The 16,437-nt window shown below is 34.5% G+C and overlaps 1 protein-coding gene across 2 annotated transcripts in view; it reads right to left on the bottom strand.

The window, feature by feature from the left end:
* The window catches only part of LOC107444750 (band 7 protein AGAP004871), an 81,127-nt gene that overhangs the window by 21,021 nt on the left and 43,669 nt on the right, over positions 1–16,437 (bottom strand). The window lies entirely within an intron of this gene.

The raw sequence follows: 16,437 nt of genomic DNA, 5'->3' as shown, positions 1-16,437 counted from the left end.
TTTACCCACGACGACACCTAAATATTTCAAAAATATCAGATGTGAAATATTTGGTATCTTATAATAAACTGTCAATCAGTCTCACGTCTTCTTAAGAGGATTAGAATAATATTTTTACACAGAGCATTTGAGTTGCGTTTTTTAACAATTTGTCACTTTAATGACTAAACACAAAACTTTTATTGAAAAGGAAGACTGATTCGTGATTTAAAATTAGGTCCTTAAATAGAGCCCAAAATAACATACTTTTAATAGTTGTGTGACGTGTGGTGCTTAGGGGGGAATTAAAACCAACGGCTAGCTAACTTTTATTTTATTTTAAACAACATTATTATAGTTAGCACTCAACACATTCACAAACATAACATAACATATAAATCATATATGAAGAAGAAAAACATAAGGAGCACTGCATGGCAGGCATTCTACCGTTCGTTCGCTACCACTCACTCTCTCTGTGTCTGAGTTTTTATCTAGTTTCTCACTAGGGGGCGTTACTAGTTCCAGTTTCTCCACAGACTCCCCCTCTGGCTCTGATGGCGTCTCGACGAGGAGCCAGGATTCCTTTCCTGGGACGTCCCCTTCTTTTTATAGGAGCGACAGGTCCTCCAGTGTCTCTTTTTACTTCGGGCTCCACATAAGGTTTTAAAGATGACACGTGATAAGTTCCCAGAGTTTGGTCTGGACTGGCCGGGTCGGCAATGTCATAAGTTGTTGGAGATCGGTTAGTAAGAACTACGTAAGGTCCTTCTCTTCTAGGCATAAACTTTCTACTTTTCTTATTTTTACTAATTGGGTGGATGTTTACCCAAACTTTGTCACCAGGTTGGAAGTACAGTGGTCGTTGACGACGATCAAAATTTGCTTTCCGTTGATCCTGTTTGGATTCGACTCGTTCTTTGATCTGAGCTGTTAGACGTGCAAACCTTTTTAGGTATGGTGTTATTTCAGGCACAAAGTTACTATTTTCAATGACAGCTTTAACATCATGATTAACGTCATCTGTGGTTCGGAGTTCCCTTCCAAACTGTAAATAGGCGGCGGTGTGTCCTGCTGTATCACATTTTGTTGTGTTCATGGCGAAACGTATCATGGATAGTTTTTCTTCCCACGTATCATGTGAGTCACCAACAAGAATGGCTAGTCTCGGCTTGAGATCTCTGTTTTTCCTTTCAGAAGGATTTGCTCGAGGGTGATAGACAGGTGTCAGGTCTTGCTTAATATCAAGTAAATCGCAAGTTTGTTGCATAACAGCACTAACAAATTGCGTACCGTTATCGCTGATCAACCTCCTGGGTAAACCGTAACGCAAGTAAACTTCTTCTATTAATGTTTTAGCACAATTTGCAGCTGTGGCTTCCTGTAAGGCAAAGAGTTCCACCCATTTTGTACTGGTATCTTCAATTAGAAAGATCCATCTTTTCCCTGTAGGAGTTTCTGGAAGTGGGCCAAAAAGGTCGATTGCAAGAGTCTCAAACCTTTGAGCGTAAATTGGTGTTCGAAGCAATCCAGCTGGTTTCTGGTTCGTAGGTTTGTATCGATTACATTCTGCACAGGTTTTGATGTAATCAGAGATGTATTGTCTCATTCCAGAGAAATAGTATCTGGAAGCGATCTTGTTGAAAGTGCGTTCTACACCATAATGGCCAGCTGTTGGAGAGTCATGGTACTCCTGCAACACTCTTTGACGTTCATGAATAGGAACTACGAGTTGAGCATCGTCCGACTCAGTTTCAGGTGAATAGCGGTATAGGATACCCTCATTCATTATGTATCCTCGACTGATAAAGTTGGCAAAATTTTCGTCTTTTTCATTACTTTCAAGACAGTCAATGATTTTCTTTATTTCTGCGTCTGCCAGTTGTTCTTTTCGAATATCGCTTGATTTTCTTGTAGGCATATTGATAGATACAGCTTGCATTTCACAGTTAGGATCTTCATATGGATATATCGACCTAGAGAGCAGGTCCGCAACTACATTAGCTTTTCCTGGAGTATATACAATTTTTAGATTGAAGGATTGTATTTTTAAAGCCCATCTTGCTAAGCGTCCAGATGGCGTCTTAATGCTCAGAAGCCATTTAAGTGGTTGATGGTCTGAAGCAATAATAATCTCTTGGTGTTCGATGTAACCTCGAAACTTCTCTAAGGCCCAAACTACAGCCAAGGCTTCACGTTCAGTAGTTGAATAGTTGCGCTCTGCTGGGATCAACAGACGACTGGCATACTCGATAACATGCTCTTCTTGACCATCTCCTTGGAGAAGGACTGCACCGAGGGCGTAGTTACTTGCATCTGTGCGTATTATAAAAGGCTTAGATCCATCAGGTTGCTTTAAAATAGGAGCTGTTGTTAAGCGTTCTTTTAAAATTTCAAAAGCTTCTTGTTGTTCAGGTCCCCAGGACCAGTCTACTCTCTTCTTAGTTAGATTGCTAAGTGGTCGTGCTATATCTGCAAAGTTTGGAACATATCTTCTGAACCAAGAGCAAGTCTGCAAGAAAGACAAGAGTTCTTTCACATTAGTTGGAACTGGAATCCTTTGGATGGCAGTAATTTTCTCAGCATCAGCTTCAATTCCATCTCTCGTAATCCAGAAGCCTAGGTATTTTACTCGATCACAAGAAAAATGACATTTTTCTCTATTTGCATGAAGTTTAAATAAAGAAAGTCTTTCAAAAACAGTTTTCAAGTCTTTCATGTGTTTTTCAAATGTTTCCGATAGGATGAAAATGTCATCCAGGTATGAGAGTGCAAAAACATCTTTAAGGCCACTTCGGAATTTGTCTATTAATCTTTGAAAGGTGGCAGGTGCATTTCTCAAACCAAAAGGCATGCGCTTAAAACGATAGATGCCAAATGGACAAATAAAAGCAGTTTTATCCATGTCAGATTCATCCATTTGCACTTGATGATAGCCAGATTGTAAGTCTATTGTTGACATGAATGATGTTGGCGTAGCTTCATTCAAAAGATCGTCCATGCGTGGTAATGGATAAGTGTCCGGTTTTGTTACAGCATTGAGGCCTCTGTAATCAACGCATAATCTGTATTTCCCGTTGGGTTTAGCAACAAGCACTACCGGAGCAGCATAAGAGGATTCACATTCTTCAATAATGTTCTTTTCTAAAAGTTCCTCAATTTGTTCTTTCAAAATTTCTTTTTTCGCCGGCGACATACGATATGGAGGAACAGATACAGGAAAATTATTTACAGTATCTATTCTGTGCTTCAAGAAAGGAGTAGGCTCTCCCCCTGGTTCAAAGCAGGTTTTATGTTCTTGAAGTAAGCAATTCAATTTTTCTCGTTGTTCCTGGGTCAGATGTTTCCCTTCATCATCTCTCAAGTAGACATTAGTGGTAGGTTCAGGTATGATTGTCGATTCAAAAGTTTTTGGATTTTCTTTCTTTTCAACAGGCTTCACGTAGAAAAAATATTGTTTTTGTGGATCTTCACTGAAGTGCCAGGTTCCTTTTTGAACATCAAGCACAATACCAGCTGCATGGAGAAAATCTCTCCCTAATAGGGTATTGTTCCCTTTAGCATCGGGCAGAACGAGAAGTTCAGTAGATACTGTTTTACCTTCTATGCACAGGTTGACGACAGTTTTCAGAGCAACTATCGAGTGAAGTTTTCCATCAGCGAGAGTCAAGGAAATCTTTTTGTCCTCAAAAACAACTCCGTGATTTCGTAAAAAGTGGTATAACTTTTCTCCTGCTATAGAGTGTGAAGCACCTGTATCGGCACATACAGCAATCTTTTCTCCAAAAAGTTCGAAAATTATTAAACTCGAGAGATTCAAATTTTTTCCATTTGTAAATAAGTTCATACAATTAACATTACTATCTTCAGGTTTAGCTCTTGTACAAGTAGGGCACTTGGATTTCACTATTCCTGGCATTCCACATCCGAAACATTGAAGTGGCACTCTTCCTTCGAATCTGGAAGCAGAATTTCGAGATACTGGCGTCCTTGGTTGACGACTTTGAACATTTTCTTGTCTGGTTACTTCAGAGCCAAACTTTCTATCTGAAGTGGTTCTTCTATTTTCTTCTCTAGGATATGCTTTCTTTTGAGTTGGAGTCACTTGTTTCTTCACTACATGACGTATATTCTCGTATGTATCCAATTTTTCGGCTAATTCTAAAGGATTGACACAATCTGCCCATGAATCGATGAAATGGTCCTTGATATCTGGAGGAGCTTTCCTTTTAATCTGATCAGTAATTATTAAATTTTTGAGTTGATCGAATGTGGTAATATTTAGTTCCTTTGTCCATCCTTCGAAATAAGAAGCCAGTTCGAAGAAGTAATCCCTCCATGTCGTATCAGAACTCTTTCTATGTTGGGAGAAAAGTTGTCTAAATTTATCAGCAGTGACTCGGAATCTCTTCAGTAGCATTTCCTTCACTTTATGATAATCCTTAGCATCCTGTTCGTCTTCTCTGGCAAGTAACTGTGCGATGTCAGCTGGTAAAGAACCAATGAGATATGGTATCCAAGATGATTCTGGAAGATTCATAAACTTCAACTGCCTTTCAAAAGTTATTAAGAACAATCCTATTTCATCGTCTTTAGGATTAAATTTTGGAATGATTCTGCTAAGTTCATATTTTGGGTCATTTGTGGAAACAGAAACAACAGCATTTGAGATCTTTTGCGTTTCGAGCTGGATTTTCAATTTTTCAAGTTCATATTGCCGTTCTTTTTCTAACCGAATTTGTTCATCTACTTGGGCTTTAAGAAGTCTTTCTGCTTCAACTTCTTTCTCCCTAGATATTCTTCCATCCTCAGCTTTCTGTTCTTCTTTAAGGCGATTTTCGATAATAATAGTGAGCATATTTTTCACTAGCTCTTCCTCGTAATTCTCACTTTTAAGAATTAATTCTCGAAGATTAATTACTTTTAAATTATCGGACACAGTCAGACCAAGCTCTGAGGCAAGAAGTCGCAAGTCTTCTTTTTTTCCTTTTCCAAGAAATGCCATTTCAGAAGATGATTCGGAACCAAAGAAAGGGGAACGTTTGGTGCAAAAATGTTAACTAAAATTGTTCGATTCTTAAATTGTTCAAACGTAATTTAACAGTCTTAGTTCGATAAATAATTAATTATTTGAAAAAAATCACCACCTTAATTTTTTTTCCACTCAAATATGAAATCTAAACAGTTGGAACCATTAACATTTAAAATCAATATTAGCAATAATGATATAAATTCTATAAATACTAATGATTTTTTTGTTGCTGTTAAACACTCAATTAATTAATTATAAGCTTGATGAAAACACTTATAAAAATAATGAACATAATTGAAAATTTGCAACAACTTATCACATAAAACCTCATTGAGAATTGTATTACCATAAAATTGAAATTTTATACCCTTTAAATTTGCAGTAAAATATATTCAATATTTTGCATAAAAGCAGATTCAACGCTTAATAACTAAACTTCTAAGTGACAAAAATGCCATTAAAATGCCATATCTTTTCACCATAGAAAATAAGATATTTTCTAAAATAATATTCTGAATATTTGCTAAATCGTTAGTATCATTAATAGCACATAAATCACAATTATGTAAGCAAAAAGACAAATATTACTCATAAAACAATTTTTCACAAACTTACTTAGACCTCTTTTTTTTTTCATTAATTATAAAACAGAATGCCAAGTATAAAATCAGAAAACATGTAAAACTTTACTGATATATAATTATTCAATAAACCATAAGGAGATGTTTTCATTTAAACATCTACCATCATTAAAAGCAGTTAGTTATACAATGTTTCAGAATTACTAATTCCAAAGTCATAAATAACTCTTTAAAGTCTAAACATTTCTTCAGCTAAGAAACGAATTAATCAATCACTTCCGCTTTCGGGAAATGAGTTTCACTTTGAATGCTTAACTTTCTTTTTAAAATCTTTAAAAAGCAATAGATTTTAGAATTAACTGCTACTTTTTTATACAGATATAAACACAGTAAATATATATTTTCATTGATTAAAAATAAATTTTCTTAAGATTAGGATAATCTTTATACATTAAAACATAATAAATTGATCAGGTTGATCAAAATGTTTTGAAATGACCAGGACGGTCTCTGAACGAACGATAATATTAAAAGTTTTAACCAGGATGGTTAAAATCTATATTTATTTATGATCAGGATTGATCAAATTTATATTTAATAAGCTAAATATAAAAACTACTTATCGTCTTGGATTGACGCCATTATTATAGTTAGCACTCAACACATTCACAAACATAACATAACATATAAATCATATATGAAGAAGAAAAACATAAGGAGCACTGCATGGCAGGCATTCTACCGTTCGTTCGCTACCACTCACTCTCTCTGTGTCTGAGTTTTTATCTAGTTTCTCACTAGGGGGCGTTACTAGTTCCAGTTTCTCCACAGTTGTGGATTTTTAATCAACGCGAGGGATGCCATTGCATCACTTCCTACATCAGGAAAGCTTCCACACGTTTTTTTATAAGTAGTCTGCGCAGACTATTTAAAAAGTGAGAATGAATCCGAATTCTTTTTTAAGAGAGAAATTTTTTTTCTCATATATTTGAGAATTGAATCTGTGAAGTAAAAATAAGACAAACCAATTGTATTCATAAATCAGGGATGAGAGTAGTCAGAAAGTAAAAAAGAGGAAATCAAAAAAAAAAAAAAAAAAAAAAAAAGGAAAAAAAAAAAAAATATATATATATATATATATATATATAAACAAAAATTGGACAAAAAAGTGCGATTTTTAAACTTGTAAACCTGTGAATATAAATCCCGATATGAGACTTTTAAATCACGTAAATATGAAACTCTACATCGAATTTAAAAAATGCGAAAATACAAATCATGATTTTTTAATTTTTTGATCACGATGCATAATTTTTAAATCGCGCGATAATACAACCACAAAAACGAATCATGATATTGGATTTTAAGCTCACGTGAATACGAAATCGCGAAAGCTCGTAAATACAAATCGCGATATTGATTTTTTAAATCTCGTAAGTAAGAATCGCACTCTACAATATTTAAATCGCCTGAATAAGAATCGCAACGTTCAACTTTTAAATCAGGTAAATACGAAAATCGAGATTTGATAATAAAATTGAGATTTTAAAAATGCATAAATACAAAACACGATATTGGATTTTTAAATGTCGTAAATAAGAATCATAATATACGATATTTAAATAGCGTAAATAAGAATCGCAATGTGCAACTTTTAAATCAGGTAAATGCGAAAATCGATGATTGATATTAAAATCGCGTGAATAAAAATCGAGATCTGAATTACGAAAATACGAGCTATCCAGCCGACGGATAAAAAATACGGAAAATCTTATTTTCTGTGCGTGAAATCGGAGAAAATAGCTAAAATAAGTAAAAATGCGGAAGGGTTAGCAGCTAGGGCGTAGATTGAATTTTCTGTTTATCTTTGAAAATCGTAAATAAATATAATTATTTTACTTCAATGACTGAATTTAAAAAAAACGGGATATTTATTTAAAAAAAAACGAAACTTTTAGAGAATCGGAGTTTTTGATAAAAAGGCTGAAATTCGAGAGACAAAAAAAATCTCATCCCTGTATAAAGGTCAACCAGTTTTATCCCAAGGAAATGATTTTTAGAGAAACTTCAGAGGGAGGAAAAGGGACTTCAAAAATTTCCCTCCGCGGAAAATTAAATTCCTCATAAAACATTTTAACTTGGGCAAAAAAAAATTTCAGCGGAAATTAGCGGGAAAAATGGAAAAATCTGAAAAAAAAGCGGAAATCCGCGAATCCGCGGAAGAATCTCATCCCTGATAAATTAAACAAGTTTTTAGACATAGATTTGCTACCACTTTTCAATTCTTGCTAGATTTTTTTATTAAATGGTTTTTTTCATAATTTGGTCTGTTTTCAAAGCAGGGCTGAAAGCCCATACATATCGAGACGGAAAAGAGTAAAAACTGGTAACATATGAATTTCATTTTTTAGTTTTCTTCCGGCAATAATGAAAATCCATAACTACCAATTGTTTTTAACGGATGCAATTTTTATATTGAATTGCTTCTTTGCTGTGATAAATTCTTAAAAAACTCAAAACATGCCAGAACAAAATCCTCAGGAAAATAACAAAAGCAAGATGGTTTATCAGAAATAAAAACATACATCGCGACCTCAACATAGATTCTTTAGATCATCACATTGCAAAGCTAAATTTCAGATTTTTTGAAAAAACCATAAATTGTGACACCGCAGGATTCAACGAAATTTTTACTTTTGAAAACTTAAGAGAAGACATAAACCTCAGACCGATGGCAGCTCATTTTTGTAGTGACGTAATTTTATCTAAAATTCAAAATATTTAATTTCCTTTTACTTCAATTGCATTCCAATTACCAGAAAGAACTACCCCAAAGATCAAAATTCAAGACGAATGGGAAAAAGGCCGCTAACGGCCCCAGGCGCCCAGATAAATGTCGATGATGATGATGTGATAAATTCATCAGATTTCAATAAATTGTTCGATATTGATATAATCCGGGATAATTCGAATTTCAGCCCAATTACCGCCTTTTTATGCTCAGACTGCATACTATCAAAATACTATTAACTTTATCATACAACTCTACTCAAGGGGATCTCCCCATTCCAAAGATGATTTTCCCTTCAACTAAAGATTTGCTTCTTTAAGGACTTGACTTGTTGTTACAACATACTACAACTTCAATGATATATAGGACCTTCCAGAATACAACAAAACAGAATCGATGAATCGGTTAGTGGCGCTTCGCGCCAAACGCCGAGATAACCCCAATATCCAGCATCCAGCTGTGATAAATTTCTTTACAGTGAATTGTTATTGTTGAGAATAGATTAACTCCTCCCGAATATTATCTAATATTGAAATAGTTCTTCTAATAGTATTTTCTCTTTTCCGTCCCGCTTTCAGGCCTGTTTCAAAGTGGTCTGATCAGACTACCTAGAAGAAATCGTGTGGAGGTGTTGACCATTGGCGACTAAAAATGTTAAGTGGTAGAAACTTAATTCGTTTTTGATTATTATCTCTCTAAATATTAAATCGTACCTACCACTTTGACAAACATTTAAAATTATTCATAATTGAAAAAAAAATATCTGTCATGTCACTAGAAACTCGCGGTAGCCAGGAGAACAAAAATGTCAACAATTCCTGTAATCAAATAGAAAAAATTCCTAAGAAAACCAAATCTAAAAAATCTAAAAAACGGAAGGCAGGGATTAAAGCCCCAACCCCAACAAAAAAAGCCATCTCAAGCTCCGAATCGGAAAACGAGATGGATATCACCACAACTTCAAAAAATAAAAAGCGCGAACTGAGCAGCGAACTTTCTGATAATACCCATACCAAAAGCACAGCCGCCCAAAATAAATACCTAGAACATCGTGCCAAGGTATTACGAGAAACAAAAAAGGCCAAAAGGGTGAGGGACGTAATCCCCTCCCAAACCCCCTTAAATATCCCAAAAGATAAAATTGCCCCTATAATTATTAAAACAAACTCAAATATAAGAGCGTTGTGTAACGCCATATATAAAATCATCAAAAAAGAAGATATTCAATTTAAAGTGTCTGGGGAAGACATTAAGGCGTATGTAAACACAAGCGACCACCACCGGATACTGACCAAGTTCCTAAATGATAATCAAATTGACTATGTAATTATCCCCCAATTTAACGAAAGGCCATTTAAAATAGTGGTAAAAGGCGTACCTATTAGTACCCCTTTGCAAGAAGTAGAGGAAGATATGACAAACCTAAATTTTACAGTAAAAAAGGTGAACCAACTTAAAAGGTCATCTGACCAGTCACCCCTCCCCATTTTCCAAATCCATCTGGAAAAAACCGACAATATCGAGGAAGTTTACAACATCACAGAACTTTGCTGTGTGCAAGTGACTGTTGAACCATTCAGAGCCAGAGACAAACCCCAGCAGTGTTACAACTGCCAGGGGTGGAACCACAGTTCCAGCAATTGTCACGTCAAGACAAAATGTGTAAAATGCGCAGGATCACATGCAACAAAAGATTGCACTAAAAAGTTCGAAGATCCTACTAAATGTGCCAATTGCGGTGGACCACACACCGCAAATTACTCAAAATGTCCAAAAGCCCCTAAAAAACTAAATAAGAAAGGTACTAAAAACGTGGAATCTCGAAATACCCCAAAAACTTTCATAGCAAAAAAGACAACTCCTGAACTTAGCTTTGCCAGAGCCGTTTCGAGCAATGGCAACAATAGCAAAGAATCTGGATCAAGGCCAGACGTAAGTAAAAATCTAAACGCAGAACAAAGCTCAAATGCCCTTGACCAAATTTCAGAGCTTGTTAGATTTGTTAAAAATCTCGAAAAAATTTTCAGTCAGGATCTTAAAACGATCAATGACAATATAGAAACCACCGAAAATCCCCTAAATCAGTTGTTCACCATAATGAACCAATTCTTCAGAAATAATAACCAAGGAATCAACTCAAATACCAATAATGCAACAAACCACTAAAAACAATATCCTCATCTGCCACTGGAATGCCGGTGGATTAAGACCCAAAATTAATGATCTAAAAATTTTTTGCCAGCAATATAACCCCGATATTATTCTACTTCAGGAAACCAAACTCAAACCCAATGAACCTATCAAAATTTGTAACTATGCCTTTTTTCATACCCCCCGGAGTAACTGCACAAGAGGCCAATACGGAGGCACAGGAATCTTAATAAAAACCCTTATCCCCCACCGACAAATTTTCCTCCCCCCCCTTAAAATTTGTGAAGCCACGGCAATTGAAATATGTATTAATAACGACAACTACCTACTGGTTTCTATTTATATCAATCCCAAAGCTAATATAGCATTTACTTTAGACATTGAAAATATTTTAAGCATTAATCGTAATATCCTTATTGCAGGAGACTTTAATTGCAAACACAGAGCCTGGAATTGTCCAGTAGCAAACAAAAATGGTAAAAAATTACAAGATTTTATTGAAAAAGCAAAACTAGACCTTTCTTTTCCTGATACACCAACCAGATTCGGTTTAAATACAGCCAACACCCTTGATTTTGCAATTCACAGAGGACTTAATTTTAAAGTCCAGTCCAGAACAATAAATGAGCTTTCCTCTGACCATAACCCAGTTCTCATTAACCTAGATCTCCAAATACCGCCCGATCATAAAAAACCAAAAGTCTATACAGACTGGGATTCCTACGCCGATACCTTAACCAATGCCGAAATTAACTTTAACCCGATCAACTCTAAAGAAGATCTTGACGCGACAATAGAAAAACTTTCAGCCACAATTCAAAAAGCCCATCAAAATTCAACCAAAGAAATTAAAAACGCTAAAAATTGCCTCATTCCTAAAAGTATACTTAATATTATTAAAAATAGAAACAGAGCTCGCAAAAAATGGCAAAGAACGAGGCACCCTGAAGACAAAAACCTCCTTAAGGAACTAAATCGCAGAGTCAAAACTGACATCAGTAATTTTCAACAAGAGAAATGGGAAGATTACATCAAAAATTTGAACCCAGAAGATGGCTCCATCTGGCGAGCAGTAAATAACTTCAAAAAAAAAGAAAACCTTCTACCCCCCCTTAATTGACGATAAACAAAATGATAAAGTGGTCTATTCCATCCAAAATAAAGTTAATCTTATGGCAGAAAGTCTAAAAAACCAACTCAGTAATAATAAAAAAGTCCCCCAAGAAATCCAATCCGCCGTTCAAAATTCCATTAATATCATTGATAACTCTCCCATCGACCATCCACCAGATAATATCTTGCCGAATGATATTATAACTGCAATTAAAAAACTAAAAAATAAAAAATCCCCAGGCAAAGATTCTATCAACAATAAAATGCTTAAAAATTTACCAACTAAATTTATCTTCTATCTCACCCACATTATTAATGAAATCTTTAAACTCTGCTACTTTCCCGATTGTTGGAAGATAGCTGAAATAAGACCCCTCCCCAAACCTGGCAAAGACCACTCCAGAGCCGTAAATTACAGACCAATAAGTCTTCTATCTTCCCTTAGCAAAATTACCGAAGATGTTATTTTAAACAAAATTAGATACCACTGCGATACTCAAAATATAATTACCCCCCAACAATTTGGTTTTCAACCTAAACTATCCACTGTCCACCAACTTCTCAGAATTACCGAATTCATTCATGATGGCTTCTCGTACAAAAAACACACCGGAGCAACCTTTCTTGACCTAGAAAAGGCATTTGACAAAGTATGGATTGATGGCCTTATCCATAAATTATTCAAATTAAATTTCCCTGTACCCCTAATTAAACTCATCAGATCCTACTTAACAAATAGAAAATTTTTCGTAAAAATTAACAACTCCTCATCTGCAACTCATAATATCAGCAGTGGTGTGCCGCAAGGCAGTAAACTTGGCCCCGCCCTTTTTCTAATTTTCATCAATGACATCCCAAAAAATGATAAAGCAATTCTAGCTCTGTTTGCTGATGACACAGCTATCCTAGCACAAGGCCATTGTAAAACCAACATAATTAACATCCTAAATGAATATCTCATTCAAATTAAAAAATGGTTCAACAATTGGAAACTCTCTCTTAACATTGATAAAACCCAAGCAATCCTTTTTTCGAGAGGAACTCTTCCCATCCCAGCTCAAATTTCAATCGAAAACACCGAAATTCCCTGGAAGGATAACATTACTTATCTAGGCATGGATCTTGATAAACGCCTTACTTTTAAAAATCATGCGAACAATATTTCAAAAAAATTTAAAAAAATTAGAGCAGTTCTATTTCCATTCTTTAACAGGAAATCAAAATTAAGCCTTAAAAATAAACTCCTACTCTATAAAATGATCCTTCGTCCCATAGTTAGCTATGGATGCCCTATCTACGGTGGTGTTGCGAAATCCCACCTGAAAAAAATACAAACCCTTCAAAATACAACGTTAAGAAGCATCGCAAATGCACCATGGTACTACAGAAATGAAAAAATTAGTCAAGACCTAAAAATCAAAAGCATTAATAACTACTTCCATAAACTAGCCACAAAATTTTTCAATAATTTGCCCCTTATTAATAACGTTGAAATCCAAAATCTCCCAATCTATGATTACTACCATCAATCTAATAAATATAGACCTAGAACTGTACTCAAAATAAACCCTTCCAAATAAATTATTTCATTATTTTTCACTTTTTATAAAACTTTCTTTTCTTCTTCTCTCATGAGTAGATTTATAAATCCAATTCTCGGATTTCCAAGCCAAAAGTTCAGAAAAGTCACCAGATGGAAGCACCTTACGGTTGCCCGATTAGTGTCACTTTTAGAAGATAGATGACGCCACGAGATGGCAAAATATTTATGTAAAAACGAAGAAGTATTCACATTCAAATGAAGTTTTAATTACGAACTTTTAAGCTTCTTGTTTTTTTTTATGATAAAAATCAGCTACAAATTAAAATAATTTCAACTTTTGTTAGTTGAATATCATATTATTGTCTTCTCAACGTAAAAAATTTTATAGAATTTTGTAAATAACAAAATCCCCTTGTAAATAAATAACCCACTTCATACTTATTTTTATTGTTAACATTATTACTGTTATGAACCCCCTGTAAAAAAGTGACCCCATTCATTTGCATTGTATATACTCATGTTATCATTATCATCATCATTTGTTCCCCCCTTGTAATATACTCCCCTTTATGTTTAATAAACGGGTGAGCCTAAAAAAAATGTGAAAACCCTTTTCGGATGCATAGGAAAATTGACCCCCAGGAAATATGGACTCTAGTGATATCTCCATGACTTTCCACAGGCCAGCAGGGCGATAGGATCTCGGAACTAATCCCCCCCCCCTTTTTTTTTTTTTTTTTTTTTTTTTTTTTTTTTTTATCAACTTTTAGATCTTCTTCAAGTTCTCCCTAAGCCTACTTAGATATTTTTTCATCACTTCATGTAAAATTTTTTCCACCTGAAGAAAACTTAGCTCATCAGGCACAACAACTTTTATACTGGGGATAAACACAATTGTGTAGGTGCCCCAAAAATCAATGTAGTTCCAGTTCCCACTAGAAACTAAAGAAAAAAAAACTGAATTGAAAAGTCTCAAATATTAAACTCTTTTATTAAAAATTTGAATTTTATTAATTACCACTTTTGGCTTTTTTGTCGCCCGTGGCAAGCCCGGAGTATGATTCGTATACGTCATAACCCTATACAGCGTTTTTTTTTTTTTTAATACGTGTGATGGGTTGCCACGTGCGACTAAAAATGCAAATAGTGGTGACTAATTAAATTCAAACTTTTATTTACAGATTTAAAATTGTAATATTAAAATTGTTTTATTGTAATTTTTTCAATTTACAACTGAAAGAGAATGGTTAAAAAGTTTGTGTTTTAAATATGAACGAGATGTAAGTCAAACTAGTAGTTACGAATCAATAACAAATAAAGAAAAGTGAATTAATTTTCTAGCACTTATTACGCTTTTACTCGTTCGTGTCCTCCCTGTAAGAGATGAAGAATAATATCGGGGACCAAATTTTTGGATGCATTTTTTCTAAGCGCTTGATGTTATCTAGTTGGGGTTTAGGGATTTCAAATCTGAAATAAGTTTAGTTTTGAAATCTGAATTTTTTTCGAATGGTATTTTCGGATTTGTTTATGTTTTGTCTGAATGTACAAGCTTAGTATAGACTATAAATATGTCACCGTGAATGACAGAAATCAAGAGAATGTCGACTTTCACCGGTGAATGTCAACAATCACATTGGTGAATGTCCGAAATATTTGTTATATCTGATTTGATACCAATTTATTCGTTGATATAATTTCATTTTTTCCATATTTTAATATATGCTGAGGATAGAATGGGATAAACAACTGTGTTCGGAATATCGGGCATACTGGGCAGTGGCACTTGACCTTAAAAAAACATTGATGTAGGGCATACCGGGCAGTGGCACATAACTAGACCTAGTATATATTTCTGACATTAACCAAAGCGACTCTGAGATAGTCAGCATTCACCAGTGGAAGCCAACAACCGCCAGTCATTCACTGTAATATACACTCGTCAGCTTGTTTAAATTAAATAGGACAGAAGTTGTCTTGACTTGACTTGTATTTCGATCTGGACGCCAAGAAGTGTCCCCTATTCCTATGATCATGTATGAGTTCATTGAGGTCTCTGTGGTAGCTGTCACTTTACTTTATTTAACACGTTAAGCGCCGCGTCAGTCATCGATGGCTGACACTGAACTTTCCATTTAGGTCGCGTCAACCACCGGACACTGAAATTAAATTTAGGCCGCGTCAACCACCGGACACTGAAATTACATTTAGAATTACAAATGCCACCGCTTGCTGACACTGACCTTTCACATAGGCTGCGAAAAACAGCTGGCTGACAGCGTATAACTTGATATAGAACTATGAAATTTTTTATGGAATTGCAGAAAATTTATTCAAAATTTACTTAATTATTGTGATTCTTGGTTTAATAAATTCAATTTAGTAGATTTTTATCCTACACTATTATTAAACAATTCGTAGGCATTCACCACTTTTTTCACATATGTCATGCTAAACCTTTTATAAACCAACAAAATCTGTCCATATTTGCAAATTTAGTTTGTAGTTATTTACCATGTGGCCTGACGGGCAAAACATGTAAAATTAGCGTGGCGTCCAACTTGTTAACAAAAGCTGGACCGCGCAGAAGACCATTCATCGCGAAATTATTACAGACAAGTTTGAATTCAGGAGTCTCTGGAGTGTCCCAGTTGTCAAGGATTGTCCGTAGTATTTAATTTTTTATATTATAAGTGGTAATGAATATTATAAATTTCTAGATAATTCTTGGATTTATAAATTCAATTTGAATGATTTTGACCATCTTAAAATGCACGTAAATCAAACTTATGTATAAGAGCATAAGCAAATTCATTGAGATAAAAATGAGTGTAAGTCATAAAAACTGTAAAAAGTTAATTTTATCTACAATTGCATTTCAATTAGTCTCTTACAACCATTTTGGAAATATTTCCTCTGAAAAAGTCTGGTTTTAAAATATAATTCTTTGCTTAGGAGCTTTGATTTTAAGTTATTTTCCACGCCATTTCATGTGAGTTGATTAAAAGTTGAAAAGCCTTTTGAGCAAAATAATTAGTTTTAAATTTTATCCCAAAAACGATTCGGCCACTAAATCAGTAAAACCAAATTTTTGTTAAAACAATAAAAACATTTGGATCATTTAATTGAATGCTTTAAAGCTTAGATGAAACTCATTGTTTATTGTTAAGAAACAAGACAAATTAAAGCAAACGTTGTGGCAAAAACCCCGAACCTATTATTACCTATTTTTCTACCTTTATTGTAA

This window comes from Parasteatoda tepidariorum, chromosome 4, assembly GCF_982258835.1.
Source record: "Parasteatoda tepidariorum strain Cologne lab strain chromosome 4, Ptep-v5.0, whole genome shotgun sequence".
Lineage (NCBI taxonomy): Eukaryota > Metazoa > Arthropoda > Arachnida > Araneae > Theridiidae > Parasteatoda > Parasteatoda tepidariorum.
The sequence above is the reverse complement of the archived record's forward strand: the minus strand, read 5'-3'. Positions and strand labels throughout refer to the sequence as shown.